General features: G+C 40.9%; 1 protein-coding gene across 1 annotated transcript in view; it reads left to right on the top strand.

The window, feature by feature from the left end:
- Positions 1-7,509: 7,509 nt before the first annotated feature.
- Positions 7,510-20,476, top strand: part of LOC115219010 (protein mono-ADP-ribosyltransferase PARP14-like) — a 61,804-nt gene continuing 48,837 nt past the window's right edge. The window contains exon 1 of the mRNA XM_029789053.2: positions 7,510-7,546. The gene's annotated coding sequence lies outside the window, so the exon portion shown is untranslated. The remainder of the gene's footprint in view (positions 7,547-20,476) is intronic.

Consider the following 20,476-nt stretch of genomic DNA (forward strand, 5'->3'; position numbering starts at 1 on the left):
GTTCAAGGCAACAAAAATGGGACAGTGTGAGGTAGTGTATATGAGACAGTGTGTGGCAGAATGGGAGAGTATATCCGAGAGAGTGTCTGACATTGCATGTCAGACAGTTCAAGGCAACAAAAATGGGACAGTGTGAGGTAGTGTATATGAGACAGTGTGTGGGAGAGTGGGAGAGTATATCTGAGAGAGTGTCAGACATTGCATGTGGGACAGTTCAAGGCAACGAAAATGAGACAGTGTGAGCTAGTGTATATGAGACAGTGTGTGACAGAGTGGGAGAATATATCTGAGAGAGTGCCAGACATTGCATGTGGGACAGTTCAAGGCAACGTAAATGAGACAGTGTGAGGTAGTGTATATGAGACAGTGTGTGGGAGAGTATATCTGAGAGAGTGTCAGACATTGCATGTGGGACAGTTCAAGGCAACGTAAATGAGACAGTGTGAAGTAGTGTACATGAGACAGTGTGTGACAGAGTCGGAGAGTATATCTGAGAGAATGTCAGACATTGCATGTGGGACAGTTCAAGGCAACGTAAATGAGACAGTGTGAGGTAGTGTATATGAGACAGTGTGTGGGAGAGTATATCTGAGAGAGTGTCAGACATTGCATGTGGGCCAGTTCAAGGCAACGAAAATGAGACAGTGTGAGGTAGTGTATATGAGACAGTGTGTGGGAGAGTGGGAGAGTATATCTGAGAGAGTGTCAGACATTGCATGTGGGCCAGTTCAAGGCAACGAAAATGAGACAGTGTGAGGTAGTGTCAATGAGACAGTGTGTGGGAGAGTGGGAGAATATATCTGAGAGAGTGTCTGACATTGCATGTGGGCCAGTTCAAGGCAACGAAAATGAGACAGTGTGAGGTGGTGTATATGAGACAGTGTGTGACAGAGTGGGAGAGTATATCTGAGAGAGTGTCAGACATTGCATGTGGGCCAGTTCAAGGCAACGAAAATGAGACAGTGTGAGGTAGTGTCAATGAGACAGTGTGTGGGAGAGTTGGAGAGTATATCTGAGAGAGTGTCAGACGTTGCATGTGGGCCAGTTCAAGGCAACGAAAATGAGACAGTGTGAGGTAGTGTATATGAGACAGTGTGTGCCAGAATGGGAGAGTATATCTGAGAGAGTGTCACACATTGCATGTGGGACAGTTCAAGGCAACGAAAGTGAGATAGTGTGAGGTAGTGTCAATGAGACAGTGTGTGGCAGAATAGGAGAGCATATCTGAGGAGTGTCAGACATTGCATGTGGGACAGTTCAAGGCAACGAAAATTAGACAGTGTGAGGTAGTGTATATGAGACAAGTGTGTGACAGAGTGGGAGAGTATATCTGAGAGATTGTCAGACATTGCATGTGGGCCAGTTCAAGGCAACGAAAATGAGACAGTGTGAGGTAGTGTATATGAGACAGTGTGTGGCAGAATGGGAGAGTATATCTGAGAGAGTGTCAGACATTGCATGTGGGACAGTTCAAGGCAACGAAAATGAGACAGTGTGAGGTAGTGTATATGAGACAAGTGTGTGACAGAGTGGGAGAGTATATCTGAGAGAGTGTCAGACATTGCATGTGGGACAGTTCAAGGCAACAAAAATGAGACAGTGTGAGGTAGTGTATATGAGACAGTGTGTGACAGAGTGGGAGAGTATATCTGAGAGAGTGTCAGACATTGCATGTGGGAAAGTTCAAGGCAACAAAAATGAGACAGTGTGAGGTAGTGTATATGAGACAAATGTGTGAAAGAGTGGGAGAGTATATCTGAGAGAGTGTCAGACATTGCATGTGGGACAGTTCAAGGCAACGAAAATGAGACAGTGTGAGGTAGTATGTGACAGAGTGGGAGAGTATATCTGAGAGAGTGTCAGACATTGCATGTGGGACAGTTCAAGACAACGAAAATGAGACAGTGTGAAGTACTGTATATGAGACAGTGTGTGGGAGAGTATATTTGAGAGAGTGTCAGACATTGCATGTGGGACAGTTCAAGGCAACAAAAAGGAGACAGTGTGAGGTAGTGTATATGAGACAGTGTGTGGCAGAATGGGAGAGTATATCTGAGAGAGTGTCTGACATTGCATGTCAGACAGTTCAAGGCAACAAAAATGGGACAGTGTGAGGTAGTGTATATGAGACAGTGTGTGGGAGAGTGGGAGAGTATATCTGAGAGAGTGTCAGACATTGCATGTGGGACAGTTCAAGGCAACGAAAATGAGACAGTGTGAGCTAGTGTATATGAGACAGTGTGTGACAGAGTGGGAGAGTATATCTGAGAGAGTGTCAGACATTGCATGTGGGACAGTTCAAGGCAACGAAAATGAGACAGTGTGAGGTAGTGTATATGAGACAGTGTGTGGCAGAATGGGGGAGTATATCTGAGGAGTGTCAGACATTGCATGTGGGACAGTTCAAGGCAACGAAAATGAGACAGTGTGAGGTAGTGTATATGAGACAAGTGTGTGACAGAGTGGGAGAGTATATCTGAGAGAGTGTCAGACATTGCATGTGGGCCAGTTCAAGGCAACGAAAATGAGACAGTGTGAGGTAGTGTATATGAGACAGTGTGTGCCAGAATGGGAGAGTATATCTGAGAGAGTGTCAGACATTGCATGTGGGACAGTTCAAGGCAACGAAAATGAGACAGTGTGAGGTAGTGTATATGAGACAAGTGTGTGACAGAGTGGGAGAGTATATCTGAGAGAGTGTCAGACATTGCATGTGGGCCAGTTCAAGGCAACAAAAATGAGACACTGTGAGGTAGTGTATCTGAGACAGTGTGTGACAGAGTGGGAGAGTATATCTGAGAGAGTGTCAGACATTGCATGTGGGACAGTTCAAGGCAACGAAAATGAGACAGTGTGAGGTAGTGTATATGAGACAAGTGTGTGAAAGAGTGGGAGAGTATATCTGAGAGAGTGTCAGACATTGCATGTGGGACAGTTCAAGGCAACGAAAATGAGACAGTGTGAGCTAGTGTATATGAGACAGTGTGTGACAGAGTGGGAGAGTATATCTGAGAGAGTGTCAGACATTGCATGTGGGACAGTTCAAGGCCACGAAAATGAGACAGAGAGTGGGAAAGTATATCTGAGAGAGTGTCAGACATTGCATGTGGGACAGTTCAAGGCTACGGAAACGAGACAGTGTGAGGTAGTGTCAATGGGACAGTGTGTGACAGAGTGGGAGAATATATCTGAGAGAGTGTCTGACATTGCATGTGGGACAGTTCAAGGCAACGAAAATGAGACAGTGTGAGGTAGTGTCAATGGGACAGTGTGTGGGAGAGCCGAATGTTGACCCAACAGAGGGACCAGCTATCCGAGTTGACAGTAACTTTGTTGATAAAGCAATTAAGAGTATGAAGACAGGGAGAGTCCCCGGCCCATCAGCAATCACTGCAGATATGCTTGAAATATCTGGTGCTGTCGGCTATAGCCTAGTCACCTGTATAGTTAACCAAGTGATACATGAAGGAGTCATACCCAATGATTGGTGTAGCAGCACCATAGTCAACTGCTACAAAGGTAAAGGTGATGCATTAGATACTATAATTACAGATGTATCAAGTTGTTGGATCAGGTAATGAAGGTTACAGAGAGGGTTGTAACCCAACTAATTTGGGAGAGAGTTAGTTCAGACGAGATGCAGTTTGGGTTTGTGCCAGGTAAAAGCACCACTGATGTTATATTTCTGGTAAGACAGCTGCAAGAGAAATACCTAGCCAAACATAAACCTTTGTACTTGGCTTTTGTTAATATAAAGAAAGCCTTTGACTGGGTGCCCCAATCCCTTATCTGGTGGTCAATGAGGAAACTAGGGATAGATGAATGGTTAGTGAGAGCTGTGCACGCCATGTACAGGGATGCTGTCAGTAAGATAAGGGTCGGCAATGAGTATAGTGAAGAATTCCAGGTAGAAGTAGAGGTTCACTAAGGATTGGTCTTCAGGCCCCTTTCATAGTTGTACAGAAAATAAAAGAGGAATTCAAGACAGTCTGCCCTTGGGAGCTTCTCTATGCTGATGACCTTGCTCTAATAGCTGACTCACTACCAGAACTAGAGAAGACATTTCAGGTGCGGAAGCAAGGTCTAAAAATTGAAGGGCCTTAGAGTCGATCTAGCAAAAACTAAAGCCTTAATAAGAAGGCAGACATCCCACAAATCCCTTCAGATAGATGGCCCTGCTCAATTTGTAGGAAATGTGTAGATAGAAACTCCATAAGATGTACCCGGTATAAGATATAGACACATGAGAGATGCAGCAATATCAAAGGGGTGGGGCTAACTGGGAAGATAGTTTTTGTGTGTGACAGATGCTCAGGAGCAATAAACACTGAAGATGTGCAGAAAACAAATTACATCACATTCCAGGGTGAAAAACTAGAAGTAGTTGACAGCTTCTGTTACCTAGGTGACCAACCCAGTAGTAGGGGGTGAATGCTCTGAGAGCATAACTGTTAGAATAAGCATATCCTGGGCAAAGTTCAGAAAGCTCCTACCTCTGCTGGTAACAAAGGGCCTCTCACTCAGAGTGAAAGGCAGACTGTATGACGCATGCATGTGAACAGTCATGCTACATGGGATGTGACTGCTGAGGACATGCGTAAGCTTGCAATAAATGAAGCTTGTATGCTCCACTGGATGTGTAATGTCAGTGTGCATACACAACAGAGTGTAAGTGGCCTAAGAGAAGAGTTGGACTTAAGAAGCATCAGATGTGGTGTGCAAGAGAGACGACTGGTATGGTCATGAGACACTAATGGATGAGGTCAGTTGTGTGAAAAAGTGTCACACTCTAACAGTGGAGGGAACCTGTGGAAGTAGTAGACCCAGGAAGACCTGAGATGAGGTGGTGAAGCACAACCATCAAACGTTGGGCCTCACGGAGGTGATGACAAGTGACCGAGACCTTTGGAGATACGCTGTGCTTGAGAAGAACAGGCATGCCAAGTGAGCCCATAGCTATGGCCTATGTCAGTGTCACAGAACTGGCCCATTTAAGAGTACCCTTCAATCATTGAGCATTATGCTTGAGAAAACTTGATGAGTTAAGTGAAATCGTTGACGTGGCAGATGCCAGTCCCGCGACTGGTACCCATGCTGGTGGCATGTAAAAAGCATTATTCAAGTGTAGTTATTGCTTGTGCTGCCTGACTGGCTCCCGTGCCTGGTGCACATAAAAAGCACCCTTTGAGTGTGGTTGATGCCAGTGCCACCTAACTGGCCTCCGCACCGGTGGCACATTAAAAGCACCCACTACACTCTTGGAGTGATTGACGTTAGGAAGGGCATCCAGCTGTAGAAACTCTGCCAGATCAGACTGGAGCCTGGTGCAGCCTCCTGGCTTGCCAGTCCCCAGACAAGCTGTCCAACCCATGCCAGCATGGAAAGCGGACGTTAAACGACGACGACGACGATGATGATGATGATGGTGTTGACTATATGCATATAAACTGACACCAAGTGTTTGTAGTAACCACGCTACACATGTATTATATATGTGTATATACCACATGGCTTCGTGCTTAAGGCATTCGGCTCACGATCGTAAGGTCTTGAGTTCGAATCCTGTTGGAGCGTTGTCCTTGAGCAAGACACCTTATTTCATTTTGGCAATCGATCGGAATAAGTCTCAGACTCGACAAGATTCGTTCGTTAGTTTCCGTATGCGTGACAGCACGTGCCGTCAACAGTAAACCCATTGAATAGTATCACTAATACGGCTTTTTCGATGCACATACATATACACACTTGTCTTCTGTATGTATGCATGTGGGATGTCGATAACAGATACAATGTAGCATTCGAAGCTTGAGAAAAGCCTTGCCTATTTATAAGGTCATTATTCAGTTCATTCCAAGATTTCTTGCCAATAGAGAAAGAACCAGTTTCTAACCTAGATCCAAAGTTCCTTCATTGGAATTTCAACATCAACAACAGGGTATTTTTGTATGTATGTATGTATGTACGTATACCCTTTTGTGCGGCGTGTATGTGTATGCGGCTAGGGCTCGTCCTTACCTCCTTCATTTGTATATGTAAAATCTGTAAATTTCCAAGAAGAAAACGAGATCGACGTCGAAAAATCCGTATTAGTGACAATATTTCATGCCTGCAGTTGACAAGAACGTGCTGTCACGTAGACGGAAGCAAACGAACGAATCTGGACAAGTCTCGGACTTATTCCGATTGATTGCCCTTATTTTAAGTCGGTCCATTTCAGTCAACTGGCAGAAAATGAGGAGAACCTGAGAAATACATTAAGGCTACGCGTGTGAATTTCACGAACAGGATGTTCCGTTGATCGGATTAGCTGGAACCTCCGTCGGTTTCAACCGGCGGAGGGCTAGTTTGTGTGTGTGTGTGTGTGTGTGTATACGCGTGTAGCCACAAATTGAAGGTTTGAGGCGGGGAGGGGTCGACACGCCAATCAGTGGCCACCATTGGGGAAAATCAGATAAGTTTCAGCGAGGCGATTGACAAAACACTGAGAGTGAAATCCTACCTTACTTTCACCGTGTATTTCCCCTTAAAACTTTCTTTCTTTCTTTATCAGTTACTTCCTTTTGTACATATATACTTACATACACACACATATATATATTAGAAGGTTTGGAGATGATGTACAGCTATTTTATATTAGAAGAAATGAGATACTCAGAAGTTCGGATGGTTTTATAGCTACAGATATTCATTTGTATATTACATGTTTTTATACATCATGTAACATATATTAGCGCTTTCGTTCATTATATATATGTATATATATATATATATATATATATATATATATATATATATATATATATATATATATATATATATATATATATATATATATATATATACACACATACATATGAGAAGAATTTAGCAAACACCAGAGCGTAAGCGAGCAAAACAAATGAAAAGTTCTGGTGTTTGCTAAATTCTTCTTAAGAACATTTCTTAGTGGTAAGACCATAGCTGCTCTACTTCTAGCATAAGGGTTGTCCACATAGCGGTCATCCCTCTCATGTGTATATAATACAATTTACTGAACCTTCAGATTTTAATATACTAGACCACTGGTGTTAAATTGATGTTAATTAAATTAATATCCAATTTCTCACCCTCATTTTAAATTTATTTATATATATATTATGGTGGAGTGGGCCGGTTTATGGGGTTACTCTGGGTTTCTCGCTCATATCTTCAGACCCCAAACACTGCTGCTGGCCTGAGACCTCGCTAACCCCATAAACCGGCCTAACACACTATAATTTTAACTGCTCTACATCTTTAGAGTTTGCTTTTCCTCTGGATTTATATATTTCTACAAACGATATATATATGTGTGTGTGTGTGTGTGTGTGTGTTTTCTTCCCATTTTGTTAGTTGTAAATGATAATAATAAACTTTTATCACAAAGTGTTCGTGGAAGTAAATTGTGTTAAAAGAGGGCAGAGGAGAAGTGTTTTTCTCTGAGAAACACTGATGTCATACAAAGTTGTTAAACCAATGAACAGCTTAAAAACCACCAAGTTTCACTTTTGCTCAGAGCTGTGACGAGGTAAGTTTTTTAAGTTTTACATCTTCCTAATTTAATTTCTTTGATCCCGTCTCTCCATTGCTTTACAAAGTCGCTTTCAATTCTTTTATGCTCCTCACCACAACTCGAGTTCAAATCTTACCCGGATTTGCTGTTTTCATTCTCCTGGAGCAGTCATTTGATAGACAACGCTCCCGTCTTAAATATTGGCATGAAACTTACGTATGAGGGCATAATTTCATTTTTGGTCAGTATTTTTTTTTTTTTAATTCCAGCTGGTTGTTCGGTAATTTCCGCAAAGAATTTCTGTTTTTAATTTACCTTTATTTTCATGTCCGGTGGAAGGTGACATTTGCTTTGAAGTCGGTGAGGGAGATGAGAAGTGAAACACATGATAGCGCGCACCGCCCCCCACCGACTGACTTTGAACAGTGAAACACTCGCACAATGCTTGTATGTATTAAAGTATATGAAAGATAATGGAGTGTACGTGTGTGTGTGTGTGTGTGTGTGTCCTGCTTTATGTATTTGAACTCACACACAAACACGCCCACCCGGCAATCTTTCGTCTCTAGTAGACCTTTCCGTCGATAGATAAAATTTTTTTTATCTAATCGTTATACATGCCTTGTCGACTGCTACTGTGCAGCCTTAATGTCTCTGTTGATGTGACGATGGTGAAATGGTAAGAAAAAGACGGGAGAGTTATAAAATGAGGAGGAGATATTCTTCTCATGAGAAAAGAGTTGCATGCAAAGGAAAAGGCTTTGAGCAAAAGGCTTCGTTTCACGTTACTACGATCGGCACAGTTTTAAATGGGCAACCCCACCCGTCTAGCCTCTGGGTGGCATCACTCAGAAGCTACAACAATGCGAGGAAGCGCATTGTGACTAGCGATATGTAGCAAAAGTTTAAAGTCAAACGGAAAACACATCAATTGACTTAGCAAAGCCATGTTGATTCTTAAGTTAAGATGAGTTCGGGTGCCGTGGGGGAGAAGAGGAATTTGGACTTTCGGAACTGTCCCTTCGTCTCAAAACAACACAAATCACTGTACCGACTAGACTGTCGGATGTTGCTACATATCGCTGGTCACAATGCGCTTCCTCGCATTGTTGTAGCTTCTGAGTGATGCCACCCTGAGGCTAGACGGGTGGGGTTGCCCATTTAAAACTGTGTCGATCGTAGTAACGTGAAACGAAGCCTTTTGCTCAAAGCCTTTTCCTTTGCATGCAACTCTTTTCTCATGAGAAGAATATCTCCTCCTCATTTTATAACTCTCCCGTCTTTTTCTTACCATTTCACCATCGTCACATCAACAGAGACATTAAGGCTGCACAGTAGCAGTCGACAAGGCATGTATAACGATTAGATAAAAAGAATTTTGTCTATCGACGGAAAGGTCTACTAGAGACGAAAGATTGCCGGGTGGGCGTGTTTGTGTGTGAGTTCAAATACATAAAGCAGGACACACACACACACACGTACACTCCATTATCTTTCTTATACACATACATACTTTAATACATACAAGCATTGTGCGAGTGTTTCACTGTTCAAAGTTTGAAAGGAACTCAGCCACTTGGCCTCCGGTAGGCCCAACGCTTGAAAGATAGTCAATGTATCATATATCTGTAAAAAGAAGCACACTCTTACCTATAGAGCAGTAAAGTATTAAAGAAATAAAGCTCATGTTTGGTCATTGTGACCAATGGTTTTGCACCCACGTAGACTGTAGCCTTGCAGAAGACTCATCAGACTTGTCTGAAGACAAATTTAACTCATTGCTTTTGGGAGACAGAAATCTGTTACGGTTATTGGTCATTTGGTCATCAAAAAATAAATAGTCCAGCATCAGTGAGGATGGGTGGGTTATCTCTCCTAGACCAGCTATTTGTGGGCTGGAGATTGGGAGCAAGGGATTTATCCCTTGGGTTGCTTTTGGATTGTAAGGACACTTCTGGGCTTAGCAATTTTGTCTATATCTTCGATCACTGTCATTATTCTATTGAGTCAACCTCATTATTTTCTACATAGCAGACCGTTACATAAACAGGCAAAGGTAATCTTTCGTTTTAACTCGAAATAATGTTCGCCACGGAAACTCGGAGAGGAGAGAGATACAACAACTACAACAACAGCCGCAAGAAGAGACACAGGCAATCGAGAGAGACACAAAGAAGGCAATTGGCTTACATTTAACGTACTAGTTTATAACACTTTATAATTGTTACAACATCAAATACATATCAGATACATCAAAGAGGAAATACATGCAAGTAACAACACATCAAATGCAATAACAACAGCATTTAAAGAGTACACGTCGAATTAAACAACAAGTCAATACATTATACAGTCCGGAGACAACAGTTCTGTTTCAAATCACATTAACGTTACAGTTCAAAGGACATTAAAGGCATATACAGTTCAATGTTCATTAAAGACTACAACAGAGTCTCTCTATTGCTTTAACAGTTCTGTAACACATATCAACACAGTTCACATTGTTCTTTTTACTGTCTCATTTCTTTTCCAGCCTTTATAACACATCGACAAGTCCTTTACTCAATTCACATATCAATACAACAATTCACGTACCGTTACATCAGCCAATGTCTTACATTGTAGTTCATCTCTCTTAGCACTGCTAAATCCAACTGCCAACCGCTAAATCCAACCGCCAACCGCTTACCTCGAATACCAAATCCTGACTGTCTCTCACACTCACAAACTGAACTGCTTACTTAAGGGGGCAGCCCTCAAATGAACCCTAATTCACCCGAAGGGGTCGGGGAGTTTCCCCAGAGCTAATTAGTCAACCCGCATCTGGCAGAACAATGGATTCATTGCCAAAAGTAGGTCGCCGGCTCTGTCCTTAAATTGAACCATAACAATACATACACACACACACACACACATACATACATATACACATACATGCATACACACGCACGCACTACAAAAACCGAGTAAAAAATTTCAATTATCTCTCTCTTTCACACATTACTCTCTCTGTCTCTTCACACACACTAACTGAAGCACTTCACTTACACAACATACTTTCTGTCTCCCACACCCCATCAAACACATACACACACATGTACATCAATGCTTGCCATGCACGGTAACTTCAAAAGAACTTCCCTCGTCATACAATCGCTTTCTCTTAGTCTCTTTCGCTCTCATTACTTCAAAAGTTCCCGCAAGCCCATATGTAAAAAAAAGAAGTTTTTTACGGAAATCGACGGAAAGGTCTACTAGAGACGAAAGATCGCCCGTACACCCATTATCTTTCATATACATTTACATACAAGAAGCTTCCTTCATAACCACATGGTTCCAGGTTCAGTCCCACAGCGTGGTACCTTGGGCAGGTGCCTTCTACTATCGTTTCGGGCCGACCAAAGCCATGTAAGTGGATTTGGTAGACGGAAACGAAAAGAAGTCCGTCGTTTATATATATATATATATATATATATATATATATATATATATATATATATATATATATATATATATATATATATATATATATATATATATATACCAGCAGAATTGCCCGGCGTTGCTCGGGGCTGAATTGCTTGAAAGTACTGTTAATGATTGCACTGAATTATGATGATTATTCAGGCAAATATTGATATAAGTTTACGGTGGGAGATAAGGACTTAACGATCAAACGTGTGCCATTGCATTGTTTTGGGGGAACCAAATTTCTGATGAACATTATAGGGGCACCAACTTTAAGTTTGAGAAAGTGTGGTGGTAGTCCGGGGTGCTCAAAGGAATTGAGTACCTCTATTGGATAGTTGATGACGTCCTCTGGGTCAGGAGTTGTATCGATAGACTGATATACATAGACTTCCTCAGGAATGTGTTTTAGCATTTCATCATTAATATGGTGAACAGTTTTATTCCGCGGGGCCAGTATAGCCTTTTTGCCAATCCAATCCATATTCTGATAATTAGCTTGTAGATCTGGGAACACTGCATCTCTGAGATCAGAAGGCGTCTTAACAATGGTACAAATGGAATCGATGGCAATATTACCATTTTCATCCCCTGGTATTTTGCCTTCGCCAAGTGCAAGGAGGGTGTGAGGAAATGCTGCTGATGTGATATTACGTCGCATATGAGCATGCATATTGGTGTGAAGTTTGAGAGTTACTTCTCTTTATTAAAAAAAATATGCATTAAAATGGAAAAATATGATGGTAAATTATTTGTAAAATCGTAGACTCATCGTAGACGCGCGCTAATACCCAGAATGGCTCGATATGAATCACGACTATAAGATACTCGGTTTTGGTTAAACTGCATCGCAAAATGTGGGAGTAGTTAGGAATCTAAATCGGAGTAGACAGACACACAACCTTTCTTTTATATATAAATATTTTCGTCCTAAAAAACTTTGTATGGGTTGAATGGTTACCTCTATGGAAATATATATACACACGTTATACATACATGTGTGTATAGATGAATATATAAATACATTTAAATATCTATATACACTTTTGGGCGATCTTTGTGCTACTTAGAGATAACTTTAGATCTTATATTCGTCCTAAAAAACTTTGTATGGAGTGAAAGGTTACCTCTATGGAAATATATACACACACATTATACATACATCTGTGTATAGATGAATATATAAATACATTTAAATATCTATATACACTTTGGGCGATCTTTCTGCTACTTGGATATACTTTAGGTCTTATATTCGTCCTAAAAAACTTTCCTGTCACACACTCGCACACCCGCACACACACAACACACGCACCCTCACACACACACACACACGCACACGTTAGCTTACAATTTTATTTATATATTTGCGTGTCTGTGTGTAAATAGGAAGTGGGAATGCAGAGTGAAAGAGTCACTCACTACAAAAAGTGAATTACTTTCACTTTAATCGTTGCACACTTGCAAAGAGAAAGGAGGAGAAATTAGGGTGATAGCGTCAGTGAAACAGTTAGCTCCGTTTGTGTGCGTGTGCGTGTGCTATAGCCCACACTAAGAAAAGCATTTGACTTACACACCACAATGTGAGTTTTCTCTAAATTTTGCTTAATTGGGGTTGAAATTTTAAAAACTGGACCTGGCATGACCCGATGCATTCTACTCTTAAAAACGCTAGGTAAATTGTAATTGAAGAAATCCTATATTGTAGATTTCTATAAGAGACAAAGGGAGGCAGATAAAATCTGCCTTTTATAATAAGACTAGCAGTATCGCCCGGCGTTGCTCGGGTTTGTTTCGACCCGCTGGAATTGTAATTTTGAAAAGTAAAAATTTTGTGAACATTTTTCTGGTCGAAATACACCGAAAAGTGGCGACACAGCAGTGAAAAAATCGTAAAAAATAGGGATTTTCATAGAAAAAAGCATCTTTTTGATGTAAATAATTTTTGGTGTTAACATGGTCCGATTTGAATTTTATGTTCTACGGAAGGAAGAGCAACCCTTCTTCTACCATACTCTCAATTTTGGTCAACTTGCGCCGCAGGGTCTCGGAGGAGATAGTGTTAGTTGAAGGTTACCATTCTAGGTGCCTGAGTAACAACCTCGCGGATTTACAGATAAATTAATTAATTACTATTTTACAGAATAAAATTAAATAATTCTTGAAAATTAATTAATATTAATATTTTTTGAACAAAGTAAATAATTTTTAAAACTTAAATAATAATTTTTTTTACACAAACGCGAACGGGGAAAAGGGGGTGGCGAATTCGATTTACATACCTAAATTTTTTCTTTTTCATGACATTGTAGCAAAATAGTAGTGAATTATATAAATACCAGCAGTACATTTTTTTCTGGGGTATTTTTTTTCAACCTCGTCACATATTTGCCCCTTTCAATTTAAACAAAGTCTTAATTAAGCAATTACGGCAGCTTAGCAATGGTTTCAATACAGGCGTGACATCTGTATCTCAATTGTTCAAAACCCTTCGAATTTTTTCGCACGTGATGATATCATAGTGAAAACTTTCAATTACGCGCGCTTAGAAGTACGCTCGCAAATTAATACTACCAAAATTTTGAAGTTCGCGCTCCGCTTGTGTGTGTGTGTGTGCGTGCTTTAGGTGTACGTAGGTATGTGTTTTTTTGTGTGTGTGTCACTGAAGCCATACATACATATATACATACATAACCTCTCTCTCTCTTTTCTCTCTCAGTCACTCACTACAAAAAGTGAATAAAAAAAGTTCAGTTATTTCTGTCTTTCACTCTCTCTGTCTCTTTACACACACTAACAAAAGCACTTCACTTACACACCACACTTTCTGTGTCGCACAACCCATCAAACACACACTCACACACACACACTCACGCACGCACACATGTACATCAATGCTTTCGGAGTGAAATGTTAAAATATTGAGTTTTCTCGAATTTTGTCTTAATTGGGGGTGAAATTGAAAGAAATATATTATGGCATGACCGAATGGAGTACTTTGAAAAATCTTAGGTAAACTCTAATTGAAGAAATTGTGTGAGGAGTAAATCGTTATGTATTTATTTGTTTCTGTTTGCTGTGTTTTTTTTATTTTTTGAGTAGTGGTTTAAATACTTTCAGTTTAGTCTTCCTCAAATCACTCTGTCGCTATTTACTTTCATTTTATTCGTTGCACACTGTGTGTGTGCGTATGCGTGTGGTGTAAACCACATTAAGTAAAGCATTTGACATACACACTAGAATGTGACTTTTCTGTAAATTTTGCTTAATTGGAGTTTAAATTTTAAAAACTGGACCTGGCATGACCCGATGCATTCTACTCTTAAAAATGCTAGGTAAATTGTAATTGAAGAAATCCTATATTGTAGATTTCTATAAGTGACAAAGGGAGGCAGATAAAATCTGCCTTTTATAATAAGAGATATATTGAGGAATTATGTATATTATTTACATTTGACGGATATTTGTCCCTCATTTTGTTTGTTGTTAACATGTTTCGGCTGATATACCCTCCAACCTTCTTCAGGTGTCTTGGGGAAATTTCGAACCTGTGTTCTCATTCCTAAGGTATTTTTCGATGTTGTTATTGTAGTTATTGTTATTATTATTATGGTCACTGCCTGGAATCGAACCCGGAATCTTGGGGTTAATAGCCCGCGCTCTGAACCACTACACCACATGCCACGGGCGTAGTGGTTCAGAGCGCGGGCTACTAAGCCCAAGATTTCGAGTTCGATTTCAGGCAGTGACCTTATTAATAATAATAACAACAACATAACAAAATACCTTAGGAATGAGAAGTCAGGTTTGAAATTTCCCCAAGACACCTGAAGAAGGTTGGAGGGTATATCAGCCGAAGCATGTTAACAAGAAACAAGATGAGGAACAAATATCCGTCAAATGTAAATAATGTATATATATATATATATGTGTGTGTGTGTGTGTGTGTGTTTGTCTCCCCACCACCATCGCTTCACAACCGTTGATGGTGTGTTTACATCCCCGTTACTTAGCGGTTCAGCAAAGGAAAACGATAGAATAAGTACTAGGCTTACAAAGAATAAGTCCTGGGATCGACTTCTTCGACTAAAGGCAGTGCTCCAGCATGAGCGCTGTTAAATGAATGAAATAAATAAAAGAATATATACGAGGGACGTTCAATAAGTAATGCCTCTGACCCACTTGCAGCTGTTTGATCTAGCTGAAATTTTGCATGTGCAATCATTTATATCTCTATAGAGGAAGTGGCAAATTACAGCACTGAATTAATTGTGGTTTCTGATTTACAGGTGTTTGAACCAAGTCAAGTGTGAAATGGAGCCTGTTGAGTGTCGAGCAGTGATCCGGTTTTTGTATTTGAAAGGACGCACACCACGGGAGACTTTTGATGAAATGAAAGTAACTTATGGTAATGATGCCCCATCATATGACCTTGTAAAACGCTGGCATCGTGAATTCAAACATGGTCGGAACTCTGTGGAAACAGCTCCCAGATCTGGTCGACCCCTTCTGCCATTGATGAGGCATCTGTCCGTCAAGTTGAGGCTGCCATTTTGGAAGATCGACGCATAACTATTCGCCAAATAGCCCATGAGGTCAAGATTAGTACCGGGTCTGTGGAAACTATCATTCATGACCATTTGCATATGCAAAAGGTGTCTGCCAGTTGGATTCCCAGGTTGCTCACGCCTTTCCAGAAGCAAGAACGCGTCGAGTGCTCGAGGGTGAATTTGAAGATGTGCCAAGAAGATGAGTCAAAATATTTCATAAGACTGATTACACAGGATGAAACCTGGGTCCATCACGATGATCCAGAGACCAAAGCCCAGTCAATGCAGTGGAAGCACCGCGACTCACCCCCTCCAAAGAAGGCAAGGGTGCAGCCCTCCGCTGGAAAGGTCATGCTCACAGTCTTCTGGGACCAGGACAAAGTAGTGATGACAGATTTCCTGGCAAAGGGTACCACAATTGCAGGAGCCTATTATGCTTCACTTTTGAGGAAATTAAGAGAAGTTATCAAAATCAAGAGGCGGGGCAAGATCAGCAAAGGCATCCTCCTCCTGCAGGACAACGCTCCGGTCCACATCTCGCTTGTCGCCAGATCAGAAGCACAGGCGTATGGCTATGAACTCCTCCCCATACTTTCCTGACCTTGCACCCTCTGATTTTCACCTCTTCCCAATCATGAAGTTGTTTTTGAAAGGAAAGCGTTTCCCAGATGATGCAGCCTTGATTTCTGAAGTCACGTTGAGGTTGGAGGACCAAGCTGGGTTCTTCTACAAAACGGTCTCCAGAGCCACATCAAACGATGGGAGAAATGCGTAACTCTGGGTGGTTCCTATGTAGAAAAAGACTGTGCCAAGTTTCGTTGCTCTACTGCTATGGGAAGTGGGTCAGGGGCATTACTTATTGAACGCCCCTCGTACATGCATTTTTTGTATGTATGTATGTGTGTGTACGTATGTACATGTATTTTTGTGTGTGTATATATAATGTATGTGTATATGTATTTACGTGATTTCATTTATGTGTCTGTATAAACCAGTGCTTTTCAAACTTTTTGCTGGAGCGGAACCCCAAGGAAACATTCCACTGGCTCGAGGAACCCCTGTGCAATAATTTAATTGTCTCATGCACAGGTGAATTAAAAATTACTTCTGATTTTAGCAGTTTTGTAACTTCTTGCGGAACCCCTGGACTATACTGGCGGAACCCTGGTTGAAACCCACTGGTATAAACGTTCGTGCGTATGTAAGGGTATATTTCTATATTAATACCCGCACGATTTTCACTAAGAAAATAAAAAAACGATTTTTTGCTTGCGATCAGGTACCCCGACTTCCTAATATGCAGCAAATCCCTTATTTTGGTTCGGAAAAAAGGGCGGCAAGAGGGTCCCCACACACCGACAATATCGTTTTGTAAATTCTTGATTGCTTTTAACCAGATTTTTTTACTGCGCAAACTGGTTAGTTCGGTGGTGTGAACTCGCTTTACTTTCGCCCATTTTATGATGTTCTGATAAACGACAGAAATAAATATGTTTAAGTCGTATGCAAGTTTTGTTATCAGTTTACAGAGAAAATAAATGACAAAACATATAACTCAGTGGCTATTTCGCCCCTCGTATCATTAACGACTGGTAAAGTAAGTTACCTCCCCATGTTTCTTAATATTCGCGAATATTTCCGTTTGTTTTATTTTTTAGTATAAAATATTTTAAAATATTAAAAAAATTTTTTTGCATACTTCATTCATTTTGGATATATTTCCCATTTTCATATTAAAAAAAAAAAATTAGGCGTCATTTTGTTGGAGAGGTGCGTTTCAAAAAGAACGTCAGCTGTTTTGGCTGCGATTAATTTTCTGTTACGGGTTTTCTTGCTTTCATTTTGACATTTTTGGTGAAGCATGAAGGATCTTGACTTGACACATTTATTAGTTCTTTTATTCACTATTTTCTTCTTCCTTTTCTTCTTCATCTTCTTCACCTTCCTTTTCTTCTTCTTCTTTTCCTTCTTCTTCTATTGACTGAGCCCATTGTGAAGATAGTCCTGCCACCTTCCTTTGGCCGGCAAGGCCAAGCTGTTTTCTCTTTTGCTTGATAACCTTAACGAAAGAGGTTGTGTGGTGAGCCAGGTTGAAAGGATTGAGGACAAACACTTTCCTCTTTGACTAAGCCCTCCTCAACTTTTTGAAGCTTTACTTGATAAGGAAGTTCTGCACACCCCCTAACAATTTTATTGAAAGGTGTGTGAATGTTGCAAGAATGGTCCAAGTGAATGGGTTTACTCTAAGCATATGCCTGTAGACAAAGTGGGGAGAGCCCTTACTCTGGTGGTCAGGACTGGCGTGGATTTGTAGGGTTTCCACGAGTAGTTCTAGAAGATCTACCCCTTTTGCAGAATCTTGTTATAATCAATTGCTTCTCATTATTTATACTGCTTTCCTGTAACCCCTCATTTTATTTGTCCTGTATTGTCCACAATGTTTTTCTTAGTGTAAACTCTTTGTGGTCAATAAAAAAATTATTATTATTGAATGAGAGAGCAGTGCATGCCATCAAGGTGACACTGGGGTAAAATATAGAAAGCCCAGTATACCCATCATGACTACCCGTCTGATAAGGGTACACTAGGGACATGCATCGCAACCACATGTGCGCGACATGGTGATCTCATATCAAAATAAACGTTGCATGACCTTGCAGGTGGAGGCTCAGTTAGAGTTTTAGTTAGTTAGTTAGTTAGTTAGTTAATTTGGCTCAAAAGCAAATAGCAAGGCCATGTAGGGGGACATGGAGTTAAGTACAGGGTGGTGTTCATGTAAAGAGTTCAGGCCACTTGAGGTCAAGGGAGGCTTTGAACAAAGCGGTCGTTGGCATCTTCACCATCTCGTCTGGCAGCTTGTTCCACGGATCCGCAACCCGGACGGAGAAAGCTCCTCTCCTTCGATTGAGATCAAGTAGCCCATCCTGCTGAAAAGGTCCCTGATTAAGGGTTGTTTAAGGATGTTGAATGAAACACCTTTGTTTCCGAACGTGAGTTAGCCAAACCCCAAAGAATCCCTCTCAACACATGGCTATAATGCTCCCCCACTACTTCTGCCCGTGATCAGAGATGCACATTTCGTAAGCCACTAAGGGACATGCTCAACTGGTTAAGGTCCAACAACTGTCAAGCAAATCTGTGGTATTGAGCAGAATATTTGCTGTAGCCCATCTTTTATACCAAGACAAAACAATGTACATGATAACACTTCCAATCAGTTAAGATCAGAAGCCATGAGAGCCACTGCCTGTGACTTATTATTATTATTATTATTATTATTATGAAAGTGATAAGCTGGCAGAATCGTTAGCATGCTGGATGAAATTCACCCATTGTGACATTCTTAGTTCAAATTCCGGTGAGGTCAACTTTGCCTTTCATCCTTTTGGAGGTCGATAAATTAAGTCCCAGTGAAACACTGGGGGGTCATTGTAATCGACTACTTCCCCTCCCTAGAAATTTGAGGCATTGTGCCTTTAGTAGAAATGATTATTGTTGTTGTTGTTGTTATTCTTATTATTATAGGTAGTGGGTAGCGATTTTCTTCACTACTTCACGGAGTTACGATCCTGCCTGACACAAGTCTCGGGCTCAGCTGGCTCTGGCTGACAGTACCCAGTATGGGCCCCTATCCAGGGTTACGGAAAGGAGACAACTTTCAAAGAAATCCGGAGTGGAGCCCCGTAGGTGGTTTAGTGTTCGACTCGACACTCTTCCGGCAGCTCCTGCAACCAAGCCGGTGCCAAACGTAATGCTCTGCATTCCTTTGGACTACATCAGCAAGGTCGAGAGAGGAATCCTGACGATGCAGGATTTTCTTACATCTAGCCCAGGCCTGCGCAAAATTGGAGAGGAAACTGGAGAGGACATGAAATGTAAAAACCAGACTGGATTAGTTTATGCGCAACTCCATTGTCTCCCGAGACAAAAGGGTGCCAACAATTATTATTATTATTATTATCACTGAGGTCAATGAAATTGACCCTTCGCCCTCACCAAAATGGCTGCCCTTACGGCAAAATTTGAAACCATTAATATTATTATTATTATTATTATTATTATTATTATTATTATTATTATTATTATTCAGTAGTTTTATTTTTATCACATGCTTTCACTTCACTCCCCAGCACAGCTCTGTCTTATGCATTTGTCTGAATGTTCTTTCATCATACCTAATGCGCCTATTATGATAGGAATTGTTCCTGGTTTTAGATTCCACATTCAAGTTACCTCTTTTCTAGATCTTTGTCTTTTTGAAAGTTTCTCTGTTTCTAGTAGAGATGAGATGTTACAGAATAACTGAAAACGTGAGGAGGGGAAGAGGCAAGGGCAGTAGTGAAATAGCCTCATGTAATACAACACAGACATTTAAATTGATTGGGTTTTTCTAAGGATGTCAGCAGTACTTGCCAACACAATCTTATGGATTTCTCTGAGACATGGTTCTTCTGGGATCTTATCTAGATGTTTCTGACATCCCATTTTTTTTTATTATACCTAGGGCACCTACAATAACAGGAACAGTTCTCGTTTTAAGATTCCACATCCTTTCTATTTCAATTAACAGCTCCTTATATTTACTTAATTCGTCAAATTTCTTGACCGATGCCAGACTCCCCTGGCACCTATGCCGGTGGCACGTAAAAAGCACCCTCTACACTCACGGAGTGGTTGGCGTTAGGAAGGGCATCCAGCTGTGGAAACACTGCCAGATCAGACTGGGCCTGGTGCAGCCTTCTGGCTTTCCAGACCCCAGTTGAACCGTCCAACCCATGCTAGCATGGAAAACGGACGTTAAACGATGATGATGATGATATATTTTTATCAGTGGGAACACTTGCATCTATTAGTCCTAAAGTATTTTCTTCTCTGTCTTTAATAATTATGTCCGGTTGATTTGCATGGATCATTCTGTTTGTGAAAT

The sequence above is a fragment of the Octopus sinensis genome, linkage group LG1 (assembly GCF_006345805.1).
Source record: "Octopus sinensis linkage group LG1, ASM634580v1, whole genome shotgun sequence".
NCBI classification, from domain to species: Eukaryota; Metazoa; Mollusca; class Cephalopoda; order Octopoda; family Octopodidae; genus Octopus; species Octopus sinensis.